The sequence below is a fragment of the Castor canadensis genome, chromosome 7, assembly GCF_047511655.1.
Source record: "Castor canadensis chromosome 7, mCasCan1.hap1v2, whole genome shotgun sequence".
In the NCBI taxonomy this organism is placed as follows: Eukaryota; Metazoa; Chordata; class Mammalia; order Rodentia; family Castoridae; genus Castor; species Castor canadensis.
The window spans coordinates 146,631,343-146,658,256 of NC_133392.1; the positions used below are offsets into that span (position 1 = coordinate 146,631,343).

A 26,914-nucleotide genomic window follows, 5' to 3' on the forward strand; every position below is an offset into this window, starting at 1 on the left:
GTATTTAAAAGGTAATATACTAATGAAAACTGAAGTTCAATGGAGGTCTTTCTATTAAAATGATTATAAAAATCAATAAGGAAAGCACTGACATTTAAATTTTTTTTAATGGACAAAGAAAAACCAGATAATTCACAAAAGAAATAGAAGTTAACAAGATGATAAAAGAAAAAAGTTGGTCTTCATGAATAATTAAAGAAATGCAAATTTACACAATTTGGAGCAATTCAATCTGCAAGGTTTTTCATGATAGTATTTCACTGAAAAGCAGTGTTTTTTGATCATGGACTCCTCATCTAGCAGACTAACCTGAATGCTTATTCAGGGACCTGGACAAATCACTGCAATCACTGAACTTCGGCATCATTAACAGTTTTGATGTGAAGATGAAATAAGATAATGCATCTGAACTGCTTTAGCAAAGTGACTGTCCATAGTAAATGCTAAAGTGTTAGGTGCTATTATTAAAACCCCTACTTGCATTAATAATTCAGAATGAGCAACACCATTGGGACATAATTCTCACGGAAGTATAAACTGATGAATAGTCTGGACACTGTCTGCTCATCTTGAACTAGAGAAATGTGCTTGAAGAGACATGAGAATGTGGAGTATAGGAAGGAATATGTTTTTACTTGTACCGTGTGACTATTTAACCAGAATAAATTTACATATCAGTTATATAATTATCATTGGATAAAAATAGGAAACCCATGACAATAAAAATATTTTAATGTTTACATCCTTCAGACCCATTCTAAGACTTTATTGATACAGAGATGTAGTAGCATACTTACGCTGCATTCAGAACAAAAGTATTAATGGTATTGCAAAAACCCTGAAGGGCTGGAGGAGTGACTCAAGCGGCAGAGAGTCTGCCTAGTGAGCATGAAGCCCTGAGTTCAAACCCCAGTACTGCCAAAAAACAAACAAAAAACACCCTGAAAACTTAGAATATAAGAAATTTTTAAGTGATTTACAGCCATACAGAATTATGGGTGCTCAGTCATTAAAAATGAGATTTGTAGAACTGGTTGTGGTGGTACCCACCTGTAATCCCAGCACTTAGAGGCAGAGGTAGAAGGATGGCGAGTTTGAGGCCAGCCTAGGCTATATAGTGAAACCCTATTTCAAAATACCAAAAGATAAAAGAAAAAAAAACAAAAACCAGGCACTGGTGGTTCATGCCTGCAATCCCAGCTACTTGGGAGATAGAGATCAGGAGGATCATGGCATCTCAACAAATAAACTGGGCATGGTGGTTATGTGCCTGGCATCCCAGGAGGGATAAATAGGAGGACTGAGGTCCAGGCTAAGCCCGCCCCAGACAAAGCCATGAGACCCCATTCAAAACATAACTGAAGTAAAAAGGCATAGAAGCCTGGCTCAAGTGGTAAAGTACTTACCTAGCTAGTATGACACCCTGAGCTCAAAAACCCAGTAACCCCTCCCCCCCCAGACAAATAAAAGGACAGATCCCATATGACCCAGTAATTTCAGTCTTAGTATACTAGTCCTCGAAATGAAAACGTGCATCTACACAAAATCTCGTGCAGTATGCTCACTAGGGCATTGAACATAACAAAAAGTAGAAACAACCTAAACACCCATCAAATGATAAATGCACAAAAATGCATATCCATGTAGAATAATGCTCAGCCGTTAAAAGGAGTAAGCACTTACACATGCCACAACAGGATGGCTTTCAAAACACACCAGTCCGTGAAAACCAACACACACAAACGGCCACATGCTACGAGCCCATTTCTATGAAATGTCCAAGACAGGCAAACCCATGGAGATGGAAAGTGGATTAGTCGTTACCACAGGAGAAAACAGATATAGGAGGAAATATCCTGCTAATAGATGCAGGCTTTTTTTTTGAGTGATAAAAATGTTCTGGAATTGTGGAATTAGAAAGAAGTGATGGTTACAGTCATTTAACTGTATACTTTAAAATAGTAAACTATATAGTATGTGAATTGTATAATTTTTGGAAAAAAATTCTCGGGTTTTGGGCTTAAGAAAAAAAGAAAGGGCTGGAGGCATGACTCAAGCAATAAAGCACCTGCCTAACAAGCAAAGAGCCCTGAGTTCAAACCCTAGTACTGCCCAAAAAAGGAAAGAAACTACCAGGAATGAAAAAAAAAAATTAGCCATTTGAAGATTTTTTTAATAATTTGGGGAAAACGCTGTCAATATACTAAAAGGAAAACAACCAACAGGCGGCTACATATATACATAAATCAAATGTAAAAATGTGTGTGTATGCCCACACACATTTGCATAAAAGTATCTCAATGCTAGCAGAGGTTATCCCTAGATATTGTTGTTATGGTGGACTTATTTTCTTCTTCACGTTTCAAATTTTCCTGTAATAAACATGCACTATTTTGTTTATGTTTTGTTTTGTTTTTGCAGTGCTGGGGGCTGAACTCAGGGTTTTGTGCATGATAGGCAAGAACTCTACCACTGAGTTATACTCCCAGCTGGAACATGCGCAATTTTTGCAACGGGAAAACTTAAGAATAGAAACCTAGGTAGATCTGTCTGGCTTCAAAACTAGAGTCATTTCTATCACAAGTTCACTTGCTAAACATTTAAGCTGCTACTATGTACCAAGCACAGTAAAATACACACTCTTTACAAGAGAGGAATTAGAAGTGTAATGGGGGGGGGCATTCAAACCTCAGTGTACACACTAGGTAGAGGACAAGGAATCTGCGTGCTCTTTAGTTTATATGCAGTGCTATACAACTGCACAATTTCTGTGGAGAGGGGGCCCAAGCTTTCACTAGCAGCAGTGTGGTCTTGTGGCTAAAGGCTGAAGTTGAAATCAGACTACATGGGTGAATCCTGAATGTGTAATTACAAACTGTTATGACCTTGGGGAAACTATCTAACCTATAATGAGGCTCAGTTTCCTCATCTACAAAATAGGAGTAGTCTTGATACCGCTCTTACTTGGTTGCTGGAAGATCAAATGAATACAGGAACTCACGTCAGGCACACAGGAAGTAAATGAAAAGCCATTAGTCACCATCATCAACATCGACACCTCACAACCAGACTCTCAAGAAGGCAGAGATGCAGGGAAGACTAAAGACCACTGGGAAGGCTCATTTCCAAATCTCCAACTGGTAGTGAGCAACTAATTCTTGATGAGCCTGTACCAACCACTCTAGTCACCTAATTTTCAAGAGTCTCTCAATTTTTAATAAACTCTCCTTTTAAGGCATTCTACAAAATACAAGAAGGGGAAAAATACCCAAATAGCATAACAAACTGCTTATGTCCTCTTATCTTCTGACTAGTTCACAGAAACAAGCGATTTTTCCAGGCCATTACAAAAGAAGGAGGCGCTGCAAGATTCAGGTGCCTTCTGGACACGTTGCTCTGATCCAGCAGTTCACCAAGACTGCTCTCCATAGATTCAACTGCAAAATCCCTTGAGCAACACTCTGGTCTAATGAGTGGTGAGGGATTGTGACTGTGTTATCCTTAATGCCAACTTTTCACCCTGCAGTCAAGAGTCTTGACAAGCAATCACCACTTCAATGCTTTCAAATCCAGTATCTTAGGTGTACAAAAGACCTCTGGCTTTGCCACTGGTGCTGATACAGGCCTTCTGCGCTGACCTGAAAATGTGGATGACTTCCGAGTTTTCCTAACTTGATTATCAGAACACATTTTTCTTCAGTAGGGAAAAATCTGGCCTGCACACAGTCCATAGTACCAAATCCCAAATTCAAAGCTCTGCATCTAATGTAAAAATAGGTCCTGGCAATGAAAGGCCATCACACCAGGCTCTGTGAGCCAGAGGCTGTGTGCTCAACAGCAAAGGTTGGAGACAGACAGCCCCAAGTGTGGATCTCAGCTTGGCCTCACTTACTAGCTGTATACTCAAGGCAAGCTGCTTAATTTGATGAGCCTCAGTTTCCTGATATGTAAAACAGGAATAATATTAACATTTATCATATGAGGTAGTTTTAAGAAATAATAAGCTACTCTTAATATTGTGAGTCAATATACATAAAGAATGGTTCCTATAGTATTTTAAAGATCCAAAGCTGGATGTGCTGGCACACGTCTGTAAGCCTCAGCACTAGGCTGAGGTAGGAGGATCGTGTGTTCCAGGCCAGCCTGGACTATGGAACAAACTCAAAGTCTTGCGCTACACTGCAAGACCTTGCCTCAACAAACCAAAACAAAAACAAGAAAACAAACAAAAGACCTGCCAAAATTCTTCTTTCACTCCATTTCATCACTTTTAAGTTATATATGTATCTTTATGTATGTCAAATGTTACATAATTGGCTTTAAAAGCGAAGACTTCATAGACAATCACACTGCTAGCTTCATATGGCTGGTATTGGCTGAAAAATCAGCTAAGAAAGAGAGAGAAAGTAGAGGGAATGAGGCCTCTCATAACACTGGGCTATAATCTGAGAGATTTCATACAAAACCTTTCATACACTGAAAATTAGGAGACACAAAGAAATTCTAAAATACTTGGTCCAATTTCTAGATTTCTTAGATAAGGAAAAGTGTTTCAAGATCTTTTAGTTCACTAATGACAGAAAACAGGCTTTCCTGTTTCCTAAATCTTAGATAAATTGTTATCTGTTTGGTTCCAGGAACACCCTGAAATACCAGAAACCTGAGATAGATACATTTATTTATTTATAATATTTACTTAATTCTTTCTAGGGACTGAACCCAGAGTGTATGTGCTCTGCCACCAAGTAAGTCCCTTACTTATTAAATTCATAACAACTAATCTCAGCATCCACATAAGATTGGTTTCAGGACCCCTGTGGATACCAAAGTCTTCAGATACACAAGTCTCATGTAACACAGTGAAGAACTTGTATAAAACCTAAGTGTATCCTTACAAATACTTTACATCATCTCTAGATTACTTAAAACACCGAATACAAGGCAAATGCAATATAAAAGCAATTATACTGTAATGTTCAGAAAATAATGACAAGGGAAAAGTCTCTACCTGTTCAGTAAGGTGCAATTTTTTTTCCAAATATATTCAATTCAAGGTTGGCTGAATCCACAGATAAGCAACCCACAGATGCCAACTGTATGTTCTGAGTAGGAAGCAATGAAGAAGATAATCTGGAAAGGAAAAGACAACACAATTTGGGGGGTTCCAGCGTGGACCTAACAATAGTAGCAATTATTTATCTAGCATTTATTACATCCTAGGCATGATGTTTACATGGGTGGCCTCATAGAATATTTGCAAAACCAGTGAAATAGTTACTATTATCAGTCCCAACTTCCACTAAGGAAGTAGAAGCCTAGAGAGAGGAAACGACTTGCCCAAATCACAAAGTCAGTGAGTGGCAGAGTGAATGAATAGACTCACACTATCTGACTCCAGAGCTAGAGCTTTTACCACTAAATCATATTGACCAAGCCTGACAATTTTAAATACAGTAAAGCTCTTAATACTACAGTCTTTCCTCTACTAAAATTCTGGATAATTTTAATTTTCTCTGGTCAGAGGCAAAGTAAAGATACATAGTCAGCAAAGTGGTTTTAAGAGCACAGCACTGGGGTGGGGGGATGTAGCTCAGTGGTAGAGTGCTTGCTCAGCACACACAAGGCCCTGGGTTCAATTCACAGCACTGGAAAGAAAGGAGAAGGAGGGAAGAAGGGAAAGGAAGATAGCCTTTGCTATCTGAAGTACTGCTATAGTTTGGATCCTCAAATGCCCCCAAAGGCCAACGTGTTGAAGGCTTGTTCCTCACAATGGACCCATGGGAGGGGGTGGAAACTAAGAGGTGAGGCCTAGTGGGAGGCGATCTGGTGACCAGGGGTGTGTGCTTTCTCACTCCCCATCATGAGGTGACTGATTTTGCTCCTCCAATGCTCCTGGCCATGATGTGCTGCCTCCCCACAGGCCCAAAAGCAAGAGGGTCAATCATGGCTGAAAGCGCCGAAACTGTAAGCCAAAATAACCATATTCTATTTACAGACTGATTTATCTCAGACATTTGCTACAGTAATGGAAAGCTGACTAACACAGGCACCATGCACCTACTTCTCCATCCCCACTTCTCCAAGACCATGAAGCTGAGAACAGTGAGTTAAGAGCTGTGGGAACCCATGCCCCCAGCCCAGTTTCCCAGCCTTGCTAGTGAACAGAATGTGCTTGTGCATCCGGCAGGTCTTTGTGAGCTCAGCCAAATGCCCTTTCCTGCAGCCTGGCACTACGTAGGGAACATGCTCTGCACACTCTGTTCTTGGGTTGCTGGCAACACACAGAAGTCTACCTTTTCTCACACCTTTGTAGTTAAGCAGCAGAAGCACCAAGACTGCAGACCCCATCCTCTTGCAGCACGTCTTCCTGTACTAATCAGATCACTCAGCCTCAGTCTCCTCTATGTATATTGCATAGAGCAGCTTCCTTCTCTCCTCCTCCTGTAAGCTTCCTGCTCTGTCTTTGAACAAGTAGGAATTGCTTTCATCTCTAGCTTTCCCTCATCAATTGCCAGGGAGTATAACAAAAGGACTATCTTAAGGAGCTAACAACAACCAAAAAAAAAAAAAAAAAAGCAAAAGAGAGGGTAGTTCTCTGCTGCCTTTAACTCTGGGAAACAGCCTGTGGGAGTCCATCATTATTTGCTCAAAAATGTTCAAAGGAAGACATGGAAAATTTCATCCTCAACATTTTGCTGCCCAGGAAAAAAAAACCCAGAACTCTAGGGGCCAATTATTCTACTGTCTTGGACTTTGACCTTCAAAAGTCTCCCTCTGGTTTTAACCTGACTAGAACTGAGGGCGGCTGACAACAGAGCTGAATGAGCAGCTTGTGTCTAGGATGGTCAAATTTAATGACTGCCAGGCCTTCAGACCAACATCTAAAAGTCATAGTGCCATGCCAAACCTACAGGCTAAACGGGCAGCAAGTTCACTGTCACTCACTTTAAATATATTAGCTCCTGCTATGTTCACCACATCATGCTAGGAGCTGGGTATTCAAAATGGGAGCAGTCCTTTGAAAAGCAGCTAATACTGATGGCACCAAAAAAACCAGAGAGAGAGCAAGCACAGCCCATAGAGAAGCAGTGAAGCAGGGAGACAGAGGGCTGGCTGTATGCAAACAGGAGCCAGGAAGCATTTGGGAGTGAACGAGGCAAGGGAGGGGGACAACATATGACTGGAGTGAGAAGAGGGCTCACCACTGTCTCCCCTGCTTCTGCTTTTCACAGGCCAACTGGAACTTAAAATTAAGAACAATATGAGTAAAGGGGTTACATAGAGTTGGGGTCTGAACCTGACTTTACTGTTATCACTATACTTTCCTAAGTGTAAAAAGGAGTTAATGTGTATGGGAGCCCATTGTGCTCTTCTCAGTTTAATATGTTTGAAATTTTTCTTAATAATTTTTAAAATAGGGGCTGGGGTATGGCTGGAGGATGGTGCTCAGTGTTAGAGAACTTGCCTAGCATGCATGAGGCCCTGGTTCCATCCCAAGCCTGCAAAAGTAGCAAAAATATTTTAAAGGGCGGGGGGGGGGGGGGGGAATGTAATAGTATCTACTGCTTAGTTGCTATGAGGATTACATGACATAATTGTGTAAAGCACCTAGTATGGCACCTGGAACTTGCCATGTGTTTAATAAATGATCATTTTAATTACTAACATGGTATTTCTGGGATGGGTAAGAACAATGAACTACTTTGAACTAATCAATTAATGATATGTACATGACAAGGACCGCCCTTTCCAAGTACAGGTCTTAGAGGCCCCTCACTCTGACATCCACTTTCACCTTCCTCTGTTCATCCATTCAACAGGTATGCACTTACTGCCAACTGCATGCACAGCAGTGCTGAGAATGAGAAACAACAGGGACTTTGGAGGGGCCATGCAACAAGATGAACTTTGGAGGGTGTCTATGAACCACCTGATGTCACATGGTAGAAGGCTGTTTCAGTAATCCAGGACAAGTAATTATAGTTGCTTTAACCAAAGAAGAGAAAGGAGAGGAGAAATCAACAGACTTATAGCATAACTAAATATGTGCCAACAAAGAGCATTCAAAAGATGGCAAGTTCACTGATCCCACCGTCTTCTGGAGCTACTGAGACAAGGAGCCAAAGCAGTTAAGAAAGATGACCCAAGGTCAAGCCAAAGTTTTAGAAGTCCAAGAAAAAGACAAAACCAGTGGATTAGGTTACACTTTGCAAAATTTTCTCAAAGCCAGAAAAGGATCACATACAGCCATACAGCTCTTTTTGTTTTGTTTTGTTTTACATTTCCTAAAGCAAAACACGAAACACTATAAAGGGGCTGGCAGAGTAGCTCAAGCAGTATACTGTCTGCCTAGCAAGCATGAGGCCTTGAGTTCAAACCCCTGTATCACCACACAAACAAACAAAAAACACTATTAAGGACTGGAGGAGTGGCTCAAGTGGTAGAGTGCCTACCTAGCAAGTGCGAGACTGAATCCAAACGCCAGTACTGCCCAAAAATAATTAATTATTTTTTAAAAAAAGAAATAAAAGGTGGAAATGACTCCTGAAATTAGAAGCAAAGCAAGGATTTCTCCTCTTACCTCTTCTGCCCTGCACTGTAGTAGCAGCCATAGCCAGTTCAATAAGGTAAGAAAAAGAAAAAAGGTGGAAAAGATTCCTGGAAAGGTAGAGACAAAACTTATTTTTCATAGGTAGCATGATTGTGTACATAGACCTAAAATAAACTTCGGATCAATGACGAGAATTACTAAGAGTTTATGGTAGAGTGCTTGCCTAGCATGTAGAAGTGGAAGGCCCTGGGATCAATCCCCCCGTATTGCCAAATAAATAAATAAATAAATAAACCTATTAAAATAACCAATGTTTAGAACCTCAAAAGCTATTACTTACATTTACAATTCTTTGTTTCTAATCTCCCATTCTGGGGCCTCCTTTTCCTTCATAAAGCACGCTGCATTGCTTTATCCCATTCCAGACTGGCACAGAATTACATTTGTAAACTGACTTTTTCAGAGGTTCTAGTATTAGTTAGGTTCTGAGGTAAGATTGCCTCAAAATAGAAGCTCATGACTTTTACACACACATAGAGGACTCTTCTGGAAAACACATGGGAGACATCCTATCTTTCTTTATTCTTCCTCAAATATGTCTCCTCCTTCTTCTTTCCCTTTTAACAAAACTGCTAAATCTGAGGAAATGACTCCATCTCCAAGAAGTTGATGCCTATAAAACAAACACTAGCTTTTCATCTTCTTTTTAAATATTTGATTAAGTTTTACCATTCCACAATGTATACATATTCAAAACATCATGCTGTACATATTTAAAAATTCACACACTGCTACTTGTCAATTTAAAAACTAAAAACATTATGTGGAGGAGATATAGCTCAATGCAGGTACAGCAGGTGCAGCAGGTGCTTAGTCTGTGTAAGGCCCTAGGTTTGATCCCTCACACCAAAAATACATACATCAAAATTTTTAAAAAGAAGGAACAAACATGGCATCTGCTAACAAGGTTGCTGAGACAACACGTGCACATCTTACCAGACTTGTGTAGAGTGAGGACAATCATCTCTGTAAGGCATTTCTGCAGCACATCACTGAGTAGGCATCTGTATTATGCAAATGTTCAATTATGCTTGACCACTTTAGACAGGAAACAAAGCCTGAAAAGACTCTCTCAAAACTTTGAAGTCAGGGCAACAGAGCAGTGGAAAATAACTGGTTTCATGACCTTAGCTTGGTGGTGTTAGCTGTGAAGTTGGCTCTGCACCTTTTGAGGGGGCCAAGGACCCCTCTGAGATATGATTAAAGTGATAGGCTCTCTTCCAAGAAGAATGACATTCACACAAATGTGCAGGCATCTTCAAAGGATTCATGGGCCCCTTGCAATTCAACAATTTACCCAAGATTACAATACCTGGTTTATGTGCTTCAGCTGTGTGGTATTTACTTTATGTAAGGAAATGAAATGCTTGGCATCACAATCCTGAGCACTTGGAATGAAGTAATACTAGAGAAATGCAAGGAAGGCCGACTTTCTTTCCTTGCTTTTCCCTTGTGAGGGCTGTCAGAGTCTCATAACTGCATGCTCTTTGCAAATGAAATTCTGTACCCTTTGTTCACACAAATTGACCTCATTGCTGAATTTAAATGCCCTTAATATTTAATTCTCTCATCTGTGTGGTTAGTAGCTTGCTTCTCCACATTATCAAGATGATGCCTTTAGAAGGCAACCTATTGGAGATCCAGAAAACCAAATACCCAGATTCAATTTCCTTGTGAAAATCAAAGAGCTCACTCTGTGGAAGAGTTAAAAGAGGCTGAGGGGTCAGCACCTTCCCCCAGGGTGCCAGCACAGCCAGTACTCTGGAAGGGTAATGTAAATACTCAGTATGAGGCAACAGGGCATACCAATTTGTTTTTCAATTTATTTTATTTTGGTTCAAAGCCTCATTGCAGACACAGTCCAAGAAAACAATCCACACTTTGGTTACACTCAGTTTTCCTCAATCTCCAAAAGCAGTTGAGTATTGCCAAAGTGCGGCTTGTTTTTCTGGGCTGCTGTCTGCACTGATGCTTTGAACTGAAATAAAATAGATTGAAAAACAAATTGGTATGCCCTGGCTCTTCCCGCAGTTTCATATTATCCTTCAAAGCTACCATTTCCACCTACTCTTTACTGGAACCCAACAGACCCAAATCACAGAGTAAAACTACAATACTCAGATGTGAAGGTCCCACCCCAACCTAAAATAGCAATTTAATTCGAGGCTGTTGTTTAACACTGCATTAACATGCCACTCTTTGTCCAGTTCCCTGCTCCATTTGCTGGACTGGGTTGTATCTTCTGATGACATGTGCAATATGGTTTTTGGATACAGTTGAAAGGAAAACGACATTGCTGCTCCTATATCGTTCCCTTATTTATCCCTGCCTCTAATTTATGCTCATCAGACCAAACATCACCTGATGTTTTACCTATTCAAAAAGCCTTTTTTCAAAGCACTCAGCACTCTGTTAAAGTATGCAATGTTATCTTGAAAACTTTGGAGGAAATCCAAAATCATCCACAAACACATGAAATTACTACTAACTAGGGGCCCAACATTTTCTTAGAATGCCTTAAGAAAATGCAGACACGGGTACTGAGAGTGTAAGTCAGAGGTAGAGCGTGCTTTGCATGCTATAGACCCTGGGTTCCATCCCCAGGACCCTTCCTACCAAAATGTAAATACCTTTGATGGAGGAACACAAACCATTTCAAGCTTAAAACACTAAAATGCTGGAAAATGCTCTATAGAGACAATTGTATAATTTGATTTAAAAACTAAATTCCAGTTGGAAAAGTTGTGCTCTAAACACTAAGAAAAATCTGTTCCCCTCTCCCTAAAGATAGAAAAAACACCCACCCATGCCATCCCCAATTTTGTCTGTAACACACGTCTAGATTTCTGTTAATACTTTAAATATAGTTTGCATGGGGGTCACATGTAGTTAGCTTCCAAGTTGGAATTCAGCAATATGTGTACTAATATGTGTACACACAGTCATGCCTGTAGTCCCAGTACTCCCAAGGCTGAGGTGGGAAGGCAGCTTCAGTGCACCAGTTCAACTATTAATGCATTTTATCTTAATTGAAGGGCAACACAAATCTTTCAAGAAGTGCTATTCCACACTGTACTGAGCAGGTCTACCAATAGTGAAGCTGGTTCAGGGCCATGCACTGGGCACAGCACTGTTAACCACAGGACAACTTCTGGCTCCTTTCTCCTCTGGTGCCCCAAGTTCCTGCCCACCTTATGGTTTCTGAGCCTCCTGAAAAGTGCCTCCTCCTGGCTTCTCTCCCTTTTCCCTTCCTGCTGGACTGACTCCTTGTTACTTGACACATTTCAAATTAAAATACCTCTCAAGATGAGTCTTCCCTGACCACTCAGCTGTCTGTCTCAGCTGAGTGATTTGTTTCCCTTAAAGCAGCTGCCACAATTTTGAGTAGCTATTATTTTTTAACTCTCTTGACAGTAGGTTTTAGCATCCACAACACAGAGCCTCAGGGCCCTCCTAATCACCTGGTAATCAAAGAACCTACCACAGCAGTGAAGTACACAGCAGCTGAGGACACAAAAATTAAGGTGTGGTTTTTGCTCTTGAGGACTTCCCGCTAGCAGGAAAGACAACACATGGAATAATACAGCACGTTGTGATCCATTTAGCCTCAGCTCCCAGCTCCCTTATGCATAAACTGTGTAATCTTGGACATCAGTCTTTTGTGAGCCTGTTTCCTTCTTTGTAAAACGGTAATAGTAATACTATCCATGTCATATTGTTGGTGTGAGGACTGATAGTCCACGGAAAGCACTTAACACCAGTACCTGTCACAAATGAATTCCACAACAAATTCAAATTACCAATTTTATTGTTATGATACTATGACACCATGACACCTGTGTTTGAAATTATCTTTGTGAGCTAGGCATGGCTGCACCAATCTGTAATCCCAGTACTCAGGAGGTTGAGGCAGGAGGATCTCAAGTTTAAGGCCAGCCTGGGTTACATGGCAAGAGCCTGTCTCAAAAAGAAAAAAAAAAAATTTATCTTTGTGTACCTTTACATCATCTGTCCAACCCCCCTGAAGAATTTAAACTCCGAAAAAGGGCAGAAATCACATTGTCTTGTACACCACTATGTTTCCAGGAATTTAAATCATTCCTGGCACATAGTGGGTGTTCATTTAATATCAAATGAACGCATTCATGTAAGCACAGGTGTTTTACATCATTTGTTAAGTCAGTGAAGAAGCTACCTGTGAGAATTACTACATTAGGAAGGGGGTGCGGGCAAAGTTTCATGATTTAAGCCAAGGACAGAAAATTTTCACTTTGACACTGTCAAACCTCTGTAACGAAACCTCTATAAGGCATACCAAGATCTGGATACAATGTCAGGGAAAGAACGAATGCTCCCAGATGGTGAAAACTTGAATGAATAAACTCTGAAGCAATTTGATGCACGCCACCAAGCAGGGGTTTCTCAAGCATGGGCTCAATTTGCTAATCTGTAATCTAGTATACCCTTACATAATTTAATCCCTCTTCACTTCCTCTCTCGTAAAACTGAAACATCAGATTTACAAAGTTGGAATACAAAAAAAAAAAAAAAAGTAGGAACACAAAGTTGGAGAGACAGGGTTAGGGGCGGGAGGGGCTGGTTCAAGTGGTGGTGCCTAGCGAGCGCCTGGCCCTGACTTCAAACCCCACGGCCTCAAAAACAAAACAAAACAAAACAACAAAAAACAACAACGTAGAACCAACTTCTTCTTTGAGCAATGGTTAAGACCAAGAGGATTAAGTTTTCCACTCTTTGCGGAATCGCTGAGGGACAACAGTGACCCAGTCTACTCGGGTCTAGAGCAGGTGTGGACACGCTTTTTCTGTAAAGGGCTAGAAAAACATGTTTCTGGCTTTGGGGGCCTTGCCATCAAGGCATGCAGCAGCCACCACACAGCTACTCAAGCCTGCAGCCGGACAAGACATAAACAAAGAACATGGCCGAGTCCCAGTGCACCTTCACTCAGGGCCACTCAAGTTTGACTTCAGGATTTACCACCCTGCCTCTAACCATTTCAAAACCTAACAGCCACTCTTAGCTCCCAGCACACAAAACAAGAGGGCCGGGGGATGAGGAGGGGCGGGTTTGGCCCGCGGGCGTAGCTGGCCGACACCGGCGTAGGGACGTGAGGGTAAGGGAGCGAGACCTGGCCTCTGGTCCAGCCCCGGGGGAACCAGGCCGGGTCCCCGCGGCCTCTCCTGCCCGAGCCTGCACCCCAGGCGTGGGCCGCCCTAGGAGGCCCACATCCCGAGGCGAAGGCAGTGGCCAACCCCGCGGAGCTCGCCACGCATCTAGGACGCCCCTCGGGCCTCATCTGCAAAAGGGGGTCTCCACGCAGAGTCCCGGCCCCGTTTCTATGGTTACCTGCTCAGCACCGATTCAAACTGCCGTTCTTTATTGACAGCGTCATAGAGGACACGAACACTCCTGCCCGAAGGGAACAATAAAGCTTTCACCATTCAACAGCGCCGGAGACGCCAGAAGGCGGCCATCTTGAGGCCGGCGCGGAAGGCGTACGAACCGAGGGCGGAGGCCCGGAAGTCCGCGCGCCACAGTCACGTGCTGGGGGAGTGGTCTCGCGAGGGGGCGTGGCCTGCGTTAGATTCCGGTTCTCCCGCAAGGCTGGGACGCCGGGCCAAATGGATGGCTAGCCTGTCCTTGACCCCTGACCTTGGTCCCACCTCCCTCTGGAGTTCCGCCACCCTGTGCTGAAGCAGCTCAAGGGTTAGGGGCTTGTTTCGAAGAATGGCAGCGAAGTAGTCCCAAAATGTTTCTTTTAATTTTTCCAAAACAACACATTCACGTGAGAGGCGGGGATTTGCCCTAAGACGCGCTCTCATTGGTAAAGAAGCTTACACCGCCGGGACGCGATAGGCTAACAGTCCGGGTGTCAACTAATCATGGTGGCCCGAAGGCATTGTGGTTTAGGATTTAGAGACCGGAGCGAGAGTTGTTGGCATTTTCTTTTGCTCATTTTCAGCCTCGATGACTTAGTTACACTGTGCGCGCTCTTCGTTGAAATCACCCTCATACATCGGATTTAAGTGAGATCAGACAAAGTAAGTCCCATAGGCGCTGGGCCGGTGAACACAGGCAGCCTTTTGCTGTCACCGCCAGTCAGACGCCAGAACCCTATCTCAGTACAATCCCGGGCTCCCTCTGGGGTAAAGGGCCAATACATCAACAATGTCAGTATTCCGAGAGCTGTCACTGTCAGGCTGACTCACTGCATCACCGTTTTTAATCACAAATTCAATACTGGCATTGCTGTCACTCGCATTGTTGCTGTCACCTGGCCTATCATACTGTCACCGTTGGACATGCCACTATTGCCAGAGACCATAAACTTCAAACGATTCTGTTAAGTATAGCACTCTTTGTGCCCAGCTGTCCGCCTTTCGATTGTTTTCACTGTCATTGTCACTCAGCTGCTTTCACTGCCACAGTCAAGCCAATATTAAGAGGATTCTACCAGGTATACAGTTAGTGTACTTGTTATTGCTCAGTTAGTATTTTTCACCTTTATGCTCACAGGTCACCATCACATTCGGGTCAGAGACACTGTAGCTGACATCCAGTCACTTTTGTAGTCACTGGAGCTGTACCTATGGCTGTTCCCCACTTCCTTCATCCCCACGTTTTTCTGTGGTGATAGCCCCACCGTGTAGGATTTCCAGACTTAGCAAACACCTACAACAGTCCTTGGCATATAGTAGGTGCTTTGGAATTACTTATCCAGTTAATGGATTTTTTTTTTTTGGTGGCACTGGGGATTGAGCTCAGGGTCTCACATTTGTTACACAAGCACTCTACCACTTAAGCCATGGAACCAGCCCTGAATTAATGGATTTTTTTTAAAAAAACAGTCTTACTAGTGTGCTGTATGGAAATACGGGTGGCTTGAGGCTCAAGAGTCTCAATAGGAGTGTCAAGCTCCCCAACATAACCAGACTCTACGTTCTATAGGGATTAAAGGAGGAAGCACAAGAAAAGTGCCAAGTATGCAGAGTTCCTGGGACCATGGTGACAAAAAATAGGATTGCTTTCAGTGCTGAGGATCAAACCCAGGGCATTATGAATGCTAGGCAAAGGCTTTACCATCAAGCCACACCCTAACCCCAAGAATAGAACTTAAATTTTTTTTTCTATTTTAAAAGACATACATGTTTATTATAAAACATTTAGAAAATGTGGGGAAGGCTGGGCATGACAGTGCATGCTTGAAATCCCAGCACTTGGGAGCCTGAGGCATGAGGATCTTGAGTTTGAGGCCAGCCTCAAACTATATAGTGAGACTCTGATTTTAAAAAGAAAAGAAAAGGAAACAGTCCTCAGAAGGACTGATTTTAGACATAACAGAGAATGCCACCCCCAGCACATCAACACACTCACACGGTCAATGGGTCAATATCTGCAGATTTCCCATAGTCATTTACTTAAGGTTTCAAATCACAGATTGAGCATCACTAATTCAAAAATTCAAAATCCAAACCGCTCCAAGATCAGAAACTTTCTGATGCCACAGTGGAAAATTCCATACCACATCTCATGTGACAGATTGCAGTTCAAACACAGGTGTACTAAAAATATTGTATAAAATTCAGTTTATATAAGGTATCGGTGAAGCATTCATGAATTTTGTGTTAAGACTTGGGTCCCTTCTCCAAGATACCTCATTATGTGTATGAAAATATTCCAAAATCTGAAATCCAAAACACTCTGAAATGTTCCAGGCATTTCAGATGCAGGATGTTCAACGTAGAGTGGACACTCCAGTGGGACTGACTTGCTTACAGTTCACAAAAAACAGCAGAGGAGGAATGGGGGTTGTGTGGAGCTCAGTGGTGGAGCACTTGCCTAGCATGAAAGCCCCAGCATCACAAAACAAATAAATAGTTAAGGAAAAATATTTGGCTGGGCCCTGCAGTACCTGCCTGTAGTTCCAGCTACACTGAAGGCTGAGCCAAGAGGATTGCTTGAGCCCACAAGTTTGAGACAGTACAGGTAACAGAGTAAGACCCTGACTCAAAAAATCAAACAAATAACTAGCATAGACCATGGAAAGCAACAGCCCTGACTTTGGACTGGCTACCACATGAAGAATTAAGGACACAGCGGGTGGACCTTTTCATGGCTTCTCTTCCAATGAAAGCCTCAATAGCTTGGAAAATACCATGTGTGTAACATGTCCTTCCCAACTGCCAGCAAGTTGACCTTGAGGACTTTTCCACTCTTTTCCTCCTTAACAAAGAATGTTCTCAGACCACTACCTGATGGAAGGTGCCTTAGGTGGCTCCAGTTTTAAACTCCCCAGTGCAGGACAGTGGCAGAGCATGTGCCTCACGAGTGAAAGATCCTGGATTTGACCCTAAGCACCACCACCACTACCACCACCAACAACCCCTGTGCACTGTTTCCAGAGTGACTGCTGCATGCCAAGGACACCGAGGTGAGCAGAAGATATCCTGGGCTGCAGTGGGGAAAGCTCAGCACCAGCACTTTGGCTGCTAAGAAGAAAAGCCATCTGTTACTCACCCTAGCTCTCTGCCACGTGCCATGCCTAGCTCTGCATCTAGATTATTGCACTAAATTCTCAACAAAGCAGGTAACATTTTTATCCCAATTTATATGAGCATACACAAACTCAGAAAACGGAAATAATTTGCTTAAAGTAACACAGCTACTCAACAGTGGAGTTAAGGGTTTAAACCAGGAGGTCTGATGTCAGAGCCTGTCTACCATTTAAACCTTTTTTTTTTTTTTTACAAATTAAGTGTGTTCATTGTAAATAATTCAAGGATTACAGAAAAATGCAAAGAAGAGAAGAAAACCAAATCATTATAAATCCTACCACTTAGCAGCAGCCTGTCGGTACAGGTGGGCATTTCTCCATCTCTGTTCACGTTTATCTAAGTAGGTAGATGGAGAGCATGTTATAAGCACTTGGCATGAACTAACACACTTAATTTTACTTGAAGAGAGATGGATAGACACAATTTTATTAAAATGAGCTCATTTAACATACTCAGGGTTCACATCAGCACAGCCAACCACCTGCTGATGTTTTTCCCCAAATCTGGTTCCTTGTTTGGTTTTGCTATCTTTTCTCTGCCTTACAATCAAATCCTAAGCCCAGAGTCCTGGGTCTGCAAAAACCGAGTCTTTAAATAGCACCTTTAGCACAGCTGCTGCCCAGTCAGATGGCTCTGCTGCTCCCCAAGGCGTTGGTGTTATTTGTGGAAGTGAAGTCTGCTGCAGGCTCCACATGTGCCTTTTATTTGTTAGCGAGGTGTTTGAGCCCTGGCCTTCTCTTTTCTGGCCTTGTCAGTGTGAGAATTTCACTGTCCTTTCCTCCATTTCAAGTGAAGCTTGGGCTTCAGCTCTTGCCCAGTGGATAGCGGGCTTGGATGAGGATACTGTTGGAATTTGCCAAATGCCTCCAAAAGGTCAGCTGCCTGCTCATGCATCCCAGATGACAAAAGACTCGAGGAAGGAGGCCAAAAGGCCAAACGGTGCTGGCCGAGCCAGTGGGGGTCTGTAGTCCACTGTGGAGCCATGTCTGCTGACATAACTGGGAATGAATCCCTTGCCTCAGCTGCCCCCAAGGTCAAAGGCGTACTCATGTTCAGAATGCTGGAACCAGCTCCTCCTCTGAGATGGCTCACAGGCCCTTGTAGTCATCTGTTCCCAAATCAAAGCATTACTTTTCCAGTCACGTCCGATTCACCCCTTGGGCCTTTGGCTCAGAGAAGACGCCTTACCCACGTTCTCCACCCTTCTGTCCAGGTCAGGTACCTGGGAGTTGTCTTTGACGTTTCTCTCTCTTGCCCTCACCAAGTGTACACTGTCCATTTCCACGGCCAAGTCCATGTGACCTGTGACCTTTACTCTTGACTACTGCCATCTCCTTCTGCTGCAGCCTCCTTTCGTATTCCTTACTCTGTTCTGCAGACAGCTATATAACCTGGTCTTTCATTTCCATCAGAATCAACTTGATTAAGGTATAATTTACAAACCATAAAATGTACTCCTTAGAGGCAAAGTTTCAGCAAATATACCTGGTAACCACTACCATATCAAGATACAGAACTTTTTTTGAGACAGGGTCTTATGTTGCCCAAGGTGGCCTCCAATGCTGTGGGCTCCAGTGATCCTCCTAGAGGATCTACAAGTATCTGGGACTACAGGGGTGAACCACCACTCCCAGCTAGAAAGTTTTAATAGATTATTTTTAGAGCAGTTTTAGACTCATTCAATTTTGAGTGGAAGATGCAGAGATTTCCATATGCATACATAGCCTGCCCCATCAACACCTCACACCACAATGGTACATGTCCCATGTCAACTTAATAAAAAAAAAAGTCAAAAGGACATTCTCCAAAGAATACTGGCATTTATTTGAGAACAGTATTGCCATGTGACTAGCCAGAACCCCTGTAGAAAATGCCTGCCATACTAAACCATGGGTATATTCGAACAGATTGAAGGCAATACAAAGTTTTTAAGGACAAAATCGAGGAAACTTAACGTCAGATATTTTGAAACAATCATCCTTGGCCATAGTAATTAACAAGAGTGGCCATCAGTCCCAGGTGGACCAGGAGGTTCTGGGGAGAGTAACTTTTTCATTGATGTACTAGGGATTGAACTCAGGGTATCACAATTGCTAGGCAAAATACTTGACCAGTTGAGCCCTAGCCCTCTTTTTGCTATTAGATTTTTAGATAGGGTCTTAACACTTTTGCCTGGGCCAGCCTCAGACTTCAATCTTCCTACCTTCTGCTTCCTCCCAAGTTGCCAGGACCACAGCTATGTTCCACCAGCCCAGCTCATTTGTGAGGTAAGTTCTTGCTAACTTTTTCCTGGGGTTCCCTCAACCTGAGATCTTCCTATCTCTGCCTCTCAAGTAGTTGGAATTATAGGTGTGTACCAACACAACCAGTTGGAAAAGTAACTTTTATATAAACAATCCACTTTTTGGTTTTTTGTTTCTGCTTTTTTTGGTCCTTTTCTGTCTACAAAACCAACTTCCTCTGTTTTGCCCATTGGAACAATTATTCTAGAATCAGAAATAAACAGCTGGTAGGGAGTGGCTCAAGCAGTAAGAGCGCCTGCCTAGCAAGCATGAGGCCCTGAGTTCAAACCCCAGTGCTGCCTAAATAAATAAATAAACAAACAAATAAATAAAACCAATTAAGAGCCTTAATTGTTATAATTTTGTCCTTTGACATGTAAGACAAATATATAATGAAATGTCTTCAGTTTCTTTCACTAATGTTTTATAGTTTTCAGTACAAATCTTTCATCTCCTTAGTTAAATTTATTCCAGGAATTTTTCTTCCCATCATAAATGGGATTTTGTTGTTGTTTTGGGTGGTGCTGTGGTTTGAACTCAGGGCCTTGTGCTTGGTAGGCAGTCTCTTTACCTCTTTGTGTGTGTGTGTGTGTGTGTGTGGCATTGGGGTTTGAACTCAGGGCCTACAGCATGAGCCCTTTTTGTGATTGGTATTTTTGAGATAGGGTCTTGTGAACTATTTGCCTGGGCTAGCTTTGAGCTGCAATCCTCCTGATCTCTACCTCCTGAGCAGCTAGGATTATAGGTATGAGCCACCAACACCCAGTCTCTCTCTAATTCTTGAGCCATGTCCCCAGCCCATTTTGTGTCAGTCATTTTTGAGATAAAGTCTCACTTTATGCCCAGGCCGTCCTGAACCATGATCCTATTTGTGCTTCCCTGCATAGCTGGGATGCCAGGCATGTGCCACTGCACCCAGTCATTGGTTGAGAGGGAAGAATCAAGAACTTTTTGCCCAGACTGGCCTCCAACCCGTAATCTCCACCTCCTAAGTAGCTAGGATTACAGACTTGAGCCACTGCACCTGACTTCTTGATTTCTTTATCAGTTAGGTAATTATTTGTATATGTTATGTTTGAATCTGAAATGTCCCTGAAGGCTCATGTATTAAAGGATGGGTTCCCAACTAATGGAGCTCTTGGAATGTAGCTCAGTGGTAGAATGCTTGCCTAGCATGTATGGGGCTCTGGGTTGAACCGCAAACACTGAAAAAAAAAGTGGCATACTTTGTTGAATGTGGAAAATGTGCTAAGATAAATGTTAATGTGTTTATAATTTCAAACTCTACCTGTTCACTGCTGGAGTAGAAGAAAGTGATTGCCTTTAGTTAATTAACTTTGTCTTGTAAAACCTTGCTATAATCACTTGTTAAGTCCAGCAGGGTTTTTTTTTTCAATTCTTTCATAATTTTATGCAGATGATCATAACACAGATTTGGAAATTTCTTCCCAGTCTGTATTTGGTTCCCCCATCCTTTTCTTGTTTACTTGCATTGGCTAGGATTTCCAGCACAATGCTGAAAAGCAGTGATGAGAGGGAACATCCTTGCTTTGTTCTTCATCTTAGCAGAAAAGCTTCAAGTTTCTTACCCTTAAAAATGTTAGCTATCAAGATGAGAAAGTGCCTTTCTATTTCTATCTTGCTGGGTTTTTTTCTACCATGAATGGAGGTTGAATTTCATCGAATGCTTTTTCTGCATCTATTGATAAGATTTTTTTTCTTTCACTTTTTGATGTTGGATTGATTGTATTAGTTGATTCTTGAGTGTTGAACCAGCCTTAAAGACCTAGGATGAATCTCACTTGGTCATGGTGCATAATTCTTTTCATATGCTATTGGATTCAACTTGCTAAGATTTCACTGATGATGTTTGCATCTATGTTCATGAAAGATATTGGGCTGTAGTTTTCTTTTTCTTCTAATGCCTTTGTCTGTTTTAGTATTAGGGTAATGATGGCCTCAAAGAATAAATTGGGAAGTATTTCTTGTGTTCTATCTTCTGGAAGAGATTGTAAAGAACCTGCATAATTTCTTTCTTAAATACTTGGTCGAATACACCATTGCACTCATCTGAACCAGTTGTTTCTACCTTGGAGAATCCTCCAAAGGATTTTGATTCAATTTCTTTAATAGATACCATCCTATTCAGATTATTTATTTCTTCTTGTGTGAGTTTTGACAGATTCCATTGTCCAAGGAATTGGATCATTTCATCTACATTATTATATTTGTGTGCATAGAGTTGTTCATCAAATTCTTTTATGGTCCATTTAATGACCATGGGATCTGTAGTGATGCCCCCTTTCTCATTTCTGATGTTGGTCCCTTGTGTCTTTTTTTTTTTTGTCTTAACCTGGATAAGTGCTATTTTACTTTATTTTCCCAAGGTGGAAGCTTAGATTATGGATTTTAGAGTTTTTCCTTTCTAATACATGCTTTAAGTGAGATAAATTTTCCCGTAAACACTGCTTTTGATGCATCCCACAAATTTTGATATATCGTTTCCATTTTCATCCAGTTCAAAGTCTTTTAAAAGTTTTCCTTTTAATTACTTCTTTGATGCATGTGATATTTAGGAATATGTTCTTTAATATCACAACTGTTTGAGAATTTTCCAGCTGTCTTTGTTACTGACTTTTTCTTTTTTTGATAGTACTGGGGCTTGAGCTCAGAGCCTTCCTGCACGCTGCCTCTAGTCCTTTTTGCTTTGGTTATTTTTGAGATAGAGTCTCTTATTTATGTCTGGACCGTGATCCTTCTATTTACTTTTTTCTGCCTAGCTGGGACCATAGGCGCACACCACCGTGCCCAGATTTTTGTTGGTTGAGATGGAGGTCTCGTTAACTTTTTGCCTGGTTGGCCTTGAATCATGATCTTCTGATATCCGCCTCTGGAGTAGCTGGGGTCACAGGTGTGAGCCACTGTGCCTGGCTGTCACTGATGTCTAGTTTAATATCACTGTGGCCTGAGAGCAGGCATATGGTTTTTATTCTTTCAAATTTGTTAATGTGTGTGTGTTTATGGCCCAGAATGTGATCGATCTTGGTGAATGTTCTATGGGAACTTGAGAAGAAAAAGGAAGTCTTCTTCTACTTCTTTCATCTGGAGGAATTGTAGAGAATTAGCATAATTTCTTCCTCAAATGTTTGATAAAATTCACAGTCTGCTCATCTGGACCCATTGCTTCACCTTGGAGAGTCTTTTTTGATTCAGTGTCTTTAGTAGATATAGACATTCAGATTCTCTATTTTTTCTGAGTTTTGACAGCCCATCATTCAAGAAATTTGATCGTTTCATCTAGGTTGTATTTGGGGTATAGAGTTGTTCATAGTATTCCATCATTATCATTTTAATGTCCATTGAAGCTGTAGTGATGTCCCCTCTCTCATTTCTGATATTTGTATCATTATTGCTGTCACTTTTTTGTTTATTTGAAACCTTAGCTGTGTTTGATTCTCTAAAGTTTGAATATGATATGCCTAGCTTTATTTTTTGATATTTGTCCTGATGACCATTTTCTTACCTTTCTGGATCTCTAGTTGCTGTCTTCTCTTTTTATCTAATAAGCTTAGATAGATGATAGATGTTCTTTTTAAAGAACATTGTTTGGTTTCACTGATTTCTTCTTTAACTTCCTGTTCTCAATTGCATTGACTTATGATCTGATTTTATTATTTATTTTCTTCTGCTTACTTGAATTTAGTCTGCTTTTCTTTTGGTTGTTTTCCAAGATAGAAGCTTAGATTATAGATATTAGATCTTTTTCCTTTCCTTTTTTTTTTTTTTTTGGCAGTACTGGGGTTTGAACTCAGGGCCTCACTCTTGGTAGGCAGGTGCTGTACTACTTGAGCCACTCTGCCGGCTCTCTTTTGTGTTGAGCATTTTCAAGATAGGGTCTCACTTTTTCCCCCATACTGGCCTTGAACCTTGATCCTCCTGATCTCTGCCTCCTGAGTAGCTAGGATTAAATGTGTGAGCCACTTGTGCCTGGTGATTTTTTTTTCCCTTTCTAATCTATGCTTTCAGTGCTATAAATTTCCTTCTGAGCACTGCTTCTGCCACCTTTCACAGGTTTTGATAAGCTGTGTTTTCATTTTCATTAAGTTCAAAATATTGTTAAATTTGTCTTGACATTTCTTCATTGGCCCAAGTGCTATTTAGAAGTGTGTTCCTTAATAACATAAATATTTTGGGATTTCCCAGCTATGTCTGTGTTATTGGTCTCTAGTTTAACTCCACTGTGGTCTGAGAGTGGCATTGTATGGTTTCTGTTCTTTGAAGTTTGTTAATGTGTGTATGACCCAGAATGTGGTCTGTCTTGGTGAGTGCTCTGTGGGAGCTTGAGAAGCCCGTGTGTCATTGGATGAAGCATGTGTGTACATGTTCTTTCTATCAGTTGCTTGTTGGGGTAATTGAGTTGCTTTTCTGCCTACTGGAACTGTTTTCGATAGAAGGTATTGAAGCCTCCAATTATAATAGCGGATTCATTTATTTCTCCTTGTAGTTACACAGTTTTGGTGATTTGTTGTTAAGCACATGCAGGGTGAGCATTGTTATGTCTTCTTGGAGAATTAGCCTTTTTTTTTTTTTTGGCAGCACTGAGGTTTGAACCCATGGCCTTTTTTTTTTTTTTTTTTTGAGATAGGGTCTTGAGAACTGTTTGCCTGGACTGGCTTTGAACCTTGATCCTCCTGATCTCTGCCTCCTGAGCAGCTGGGATTACAGGTGTGCGCCACCAGTGCCTGGCGAGGATGAACCCTTTTATAGTTATGTATTGGCCTCTCAGAATGCCTGGGTTTTCTTGCTTTGCAGTATGCTTTGTCTGTAATTAAAATCTGCTCTTGTTTTCTTTTGGTGCATCTTAGCATGGTGGGACTTACTCATTTTTATTATCTATCTATCTATCTATCTTCAATTTATTGCAATGATGGGGATCAAACTTAGGACCTTATGCATTCTGGGCAAGCACACTGTCAAATGAGCTGTACCTTCAGCCCCATCCCTTTTTGTGGGGGGGGATACTGGAGATTGAACCCAGGGGCTCATGCATGTTAGGCAAACTCTTAACCACTGAGCTATATCACCTGCCCACACTTTATTTTTAATTACTATTTTTCTTTATATTTAAAGGGAGGAAGAACATAGACAGCATATATTTAGGCATCAATTTTGACCTACTCTGACAATCCCTGCCTTTAAATTGGTGTCTTTTAGACTATTAACATTTAAAGTAATTATTGATGTAACTGGATTGATATCTACCATATTTGCCACTGTCTTCTGTTTGTAGCCCTTGTCTTTTGTTCTTATTTTAGTCTTGCACACTTTCTGCCTTTCATGGTTTTACCTGACCATTTCATAGGATTCTACTTTCTCATTTTTTTTAAAACAGAACAATTATAGTTCTTTGCTTTTCTGGCGGTTGCCCTAGAGTTTGAAATAGACATTTATAAATGATTCAAATTCACTTTCAAATAAAACTGCTTCACAGGTAGTACAAGTATCTTTAAAATGATAAAATAATTGTAGTCCATCTCTGGTATCCCTTGTATCAGTAATGCCATTAATTTCAGCATTATCCAGCGTACATAATATATACACGCATAATACATTCTGTATTACATCTGTATTAGGTGTAAACATAGATAATTGAATACATTGTTGATATTATCATCTTGCTGTCTAGACCAACTAAGAATAAGAAAAATGAAAGTTTTTATTTTGTTTCTCTTATTCATTCTGTAATGATCTTCCTAGTATACACTAAAGGTGTGAGAGTGAAAATAAACTTTGTAAGTAATGGTTTAGGGATCACTGGGTAATTATTTGAAGAACGAATTCTATGTATACTTCACATTTAATGCTAGGATGTGCTAAAATAGATCAAAGATTTACAGTTAAAAATTAGAAGTGTTCAAGTACTAAGAAAAAAATGGGCAGATTTATTTATAACCTTGAGTTGGTGGGGGCCTTTCTAATTGACTCAAAATCCCAAAAACTATAAAAGGAAGGATTGATAAATTCTACCAAATTTAACAAAAAACCATAAAGTCTAACTATAAATGACAACCTCAGAAAATATACTTGAAACTCAAATTACAAAGGATTGCTTTCACTGAAGCATAAAGGGCTTTAGAAAGTCACAAAAAGATGAAATATCTCTTGAAAGTTAGAAAAATGGACAAAGACTTGAAGAATCCTGAAATGTCTTTTTTTCACCTATCAAATTGGGAATAATTCTGGAAGTCTGACAGCGTGATGGGAATCAGGCGACCTCATACATTGCTGGTCGGTGGGGTAAATGAGTACAACTCTTGTGCAAATTAACAATGCCAAAACTTAAAAATTCATTCTCCCTGTGACCCAATAATTCTACATCTGGGAATTTGTTTTATTCATAACTGCATGTGTGCAAAATAATCCATAGATAAGATTATTCCCTGAAATTAGTCTTGAAATAGGGAAAAAGGAATTTAAACCAAAAGACTAGCTTAAGTAGATTGTGATTGATCGGTACATTGGAATACTATATAGCTTTAAAAAGGAGTGAGGAAGCTCTAAACATTCTTATAGAGAAGTCACTTCAATGCATAATGCTAACTTAAAAGCACAAGATATAGAATGGCAAGAATCAAAGTTTCTCTGCAAAGGGCCAGATAATAAATATTTTCAGCTTTGCCCACCATGCAGTCTCTGTTGGAATCATACAACTTGCCTTACGCTGTAGTGTGAATGCACCTAGACAATATCCAAGTGGGTGTGGCCACAATTGGCTGGATTTGGCCTGGTGGCAGGAGTTTGTCAGACTTCTGCACTGAGGCTGTGGCTTGCTATTGTTTTGTAAAAAAAAAAAAAGTATATGTTGGAGGAATAAGAATATGTACTTACATAAGTTACATGATACATATAAGTATACTTATATTTGTATAAGGATCAAAGTGTGACACACACCTGTGGTCCCAGATACTCAGGAGGCAGAGGCAGGAGGATCACCATGTGAGGCCAGCCCAGGCAAAGTTAGGAGGAGATCCTATCTGAAAAACAAACTGAAAGCAAAAGAACTGGGAGTGTGGCTCAAGTGGTAGAGTGAGTCCCTAGCAAGCGTGAGGCCCTAGGTTCAAACCCCAGTACCTCCTCCCCCCAAAAGAAAGATCCACATGAATAAATTGAATGTGTATCAGCCAAGAAGCAGATACCAGGGAAATCTGAACAGGGAAACTTGAATGCAAATAATAATTAACCAGTAATAAAGCTAGTATAACATCAAGGAGTACAGTGTAAAGAATTATCACTTAATAAAGGAGATTAGCCACAGGCATTGCTCAGAGATACTGCAGGTCAGTTCCAGCCCAAAGAGTAAAGGGAATATCACAATAAAACAAATCATACAACTTAAAAAAAATCAGTGCACAGAAAAGTCGTGTTTACACTCTACTGTGTTGTAGTGA

The 26,914-nt window shown here is 41.1% G+C and overlaps 1 protein-coding gene across 7 annotated transcripts in view; it reads right to left on the bottom strand.

Annotated features, from left to right (window-relative positions):
- The window catches only part of Zbtb40 (zinc finger and BTB domain containing 40), a 68,601-nt gene extending 54,471 nt beyond the window's left edge, over positions 1-14,130 (bottom strand). For 5 of the 7 annotated variants that reach the window (XM_074081050.1, XM_074081049.1, XM_074081046.1 and 2 more), the window contains exons 1-2: positions 13,976-14,130; positions 5,009-5,130 (exon numbers count right to left, since the gene is read on the bottom strand). The gene's annotated coding sequence lies outside the window, so the exon portion shown is untranslated. Of the gene's footprint in view, positions 1-5,008; positions 5,131-8,581; positions 8,659-9,547; positions 9,616-13,975 lie in introns of all 7 variants that reach the window. The other 2 variants (XM_074081047.1, XM_074081048.1) reach the window with 2 other exon arrangements.
- Positions 14,131-26,914: the final 12,784 nt, after the last annotated feature.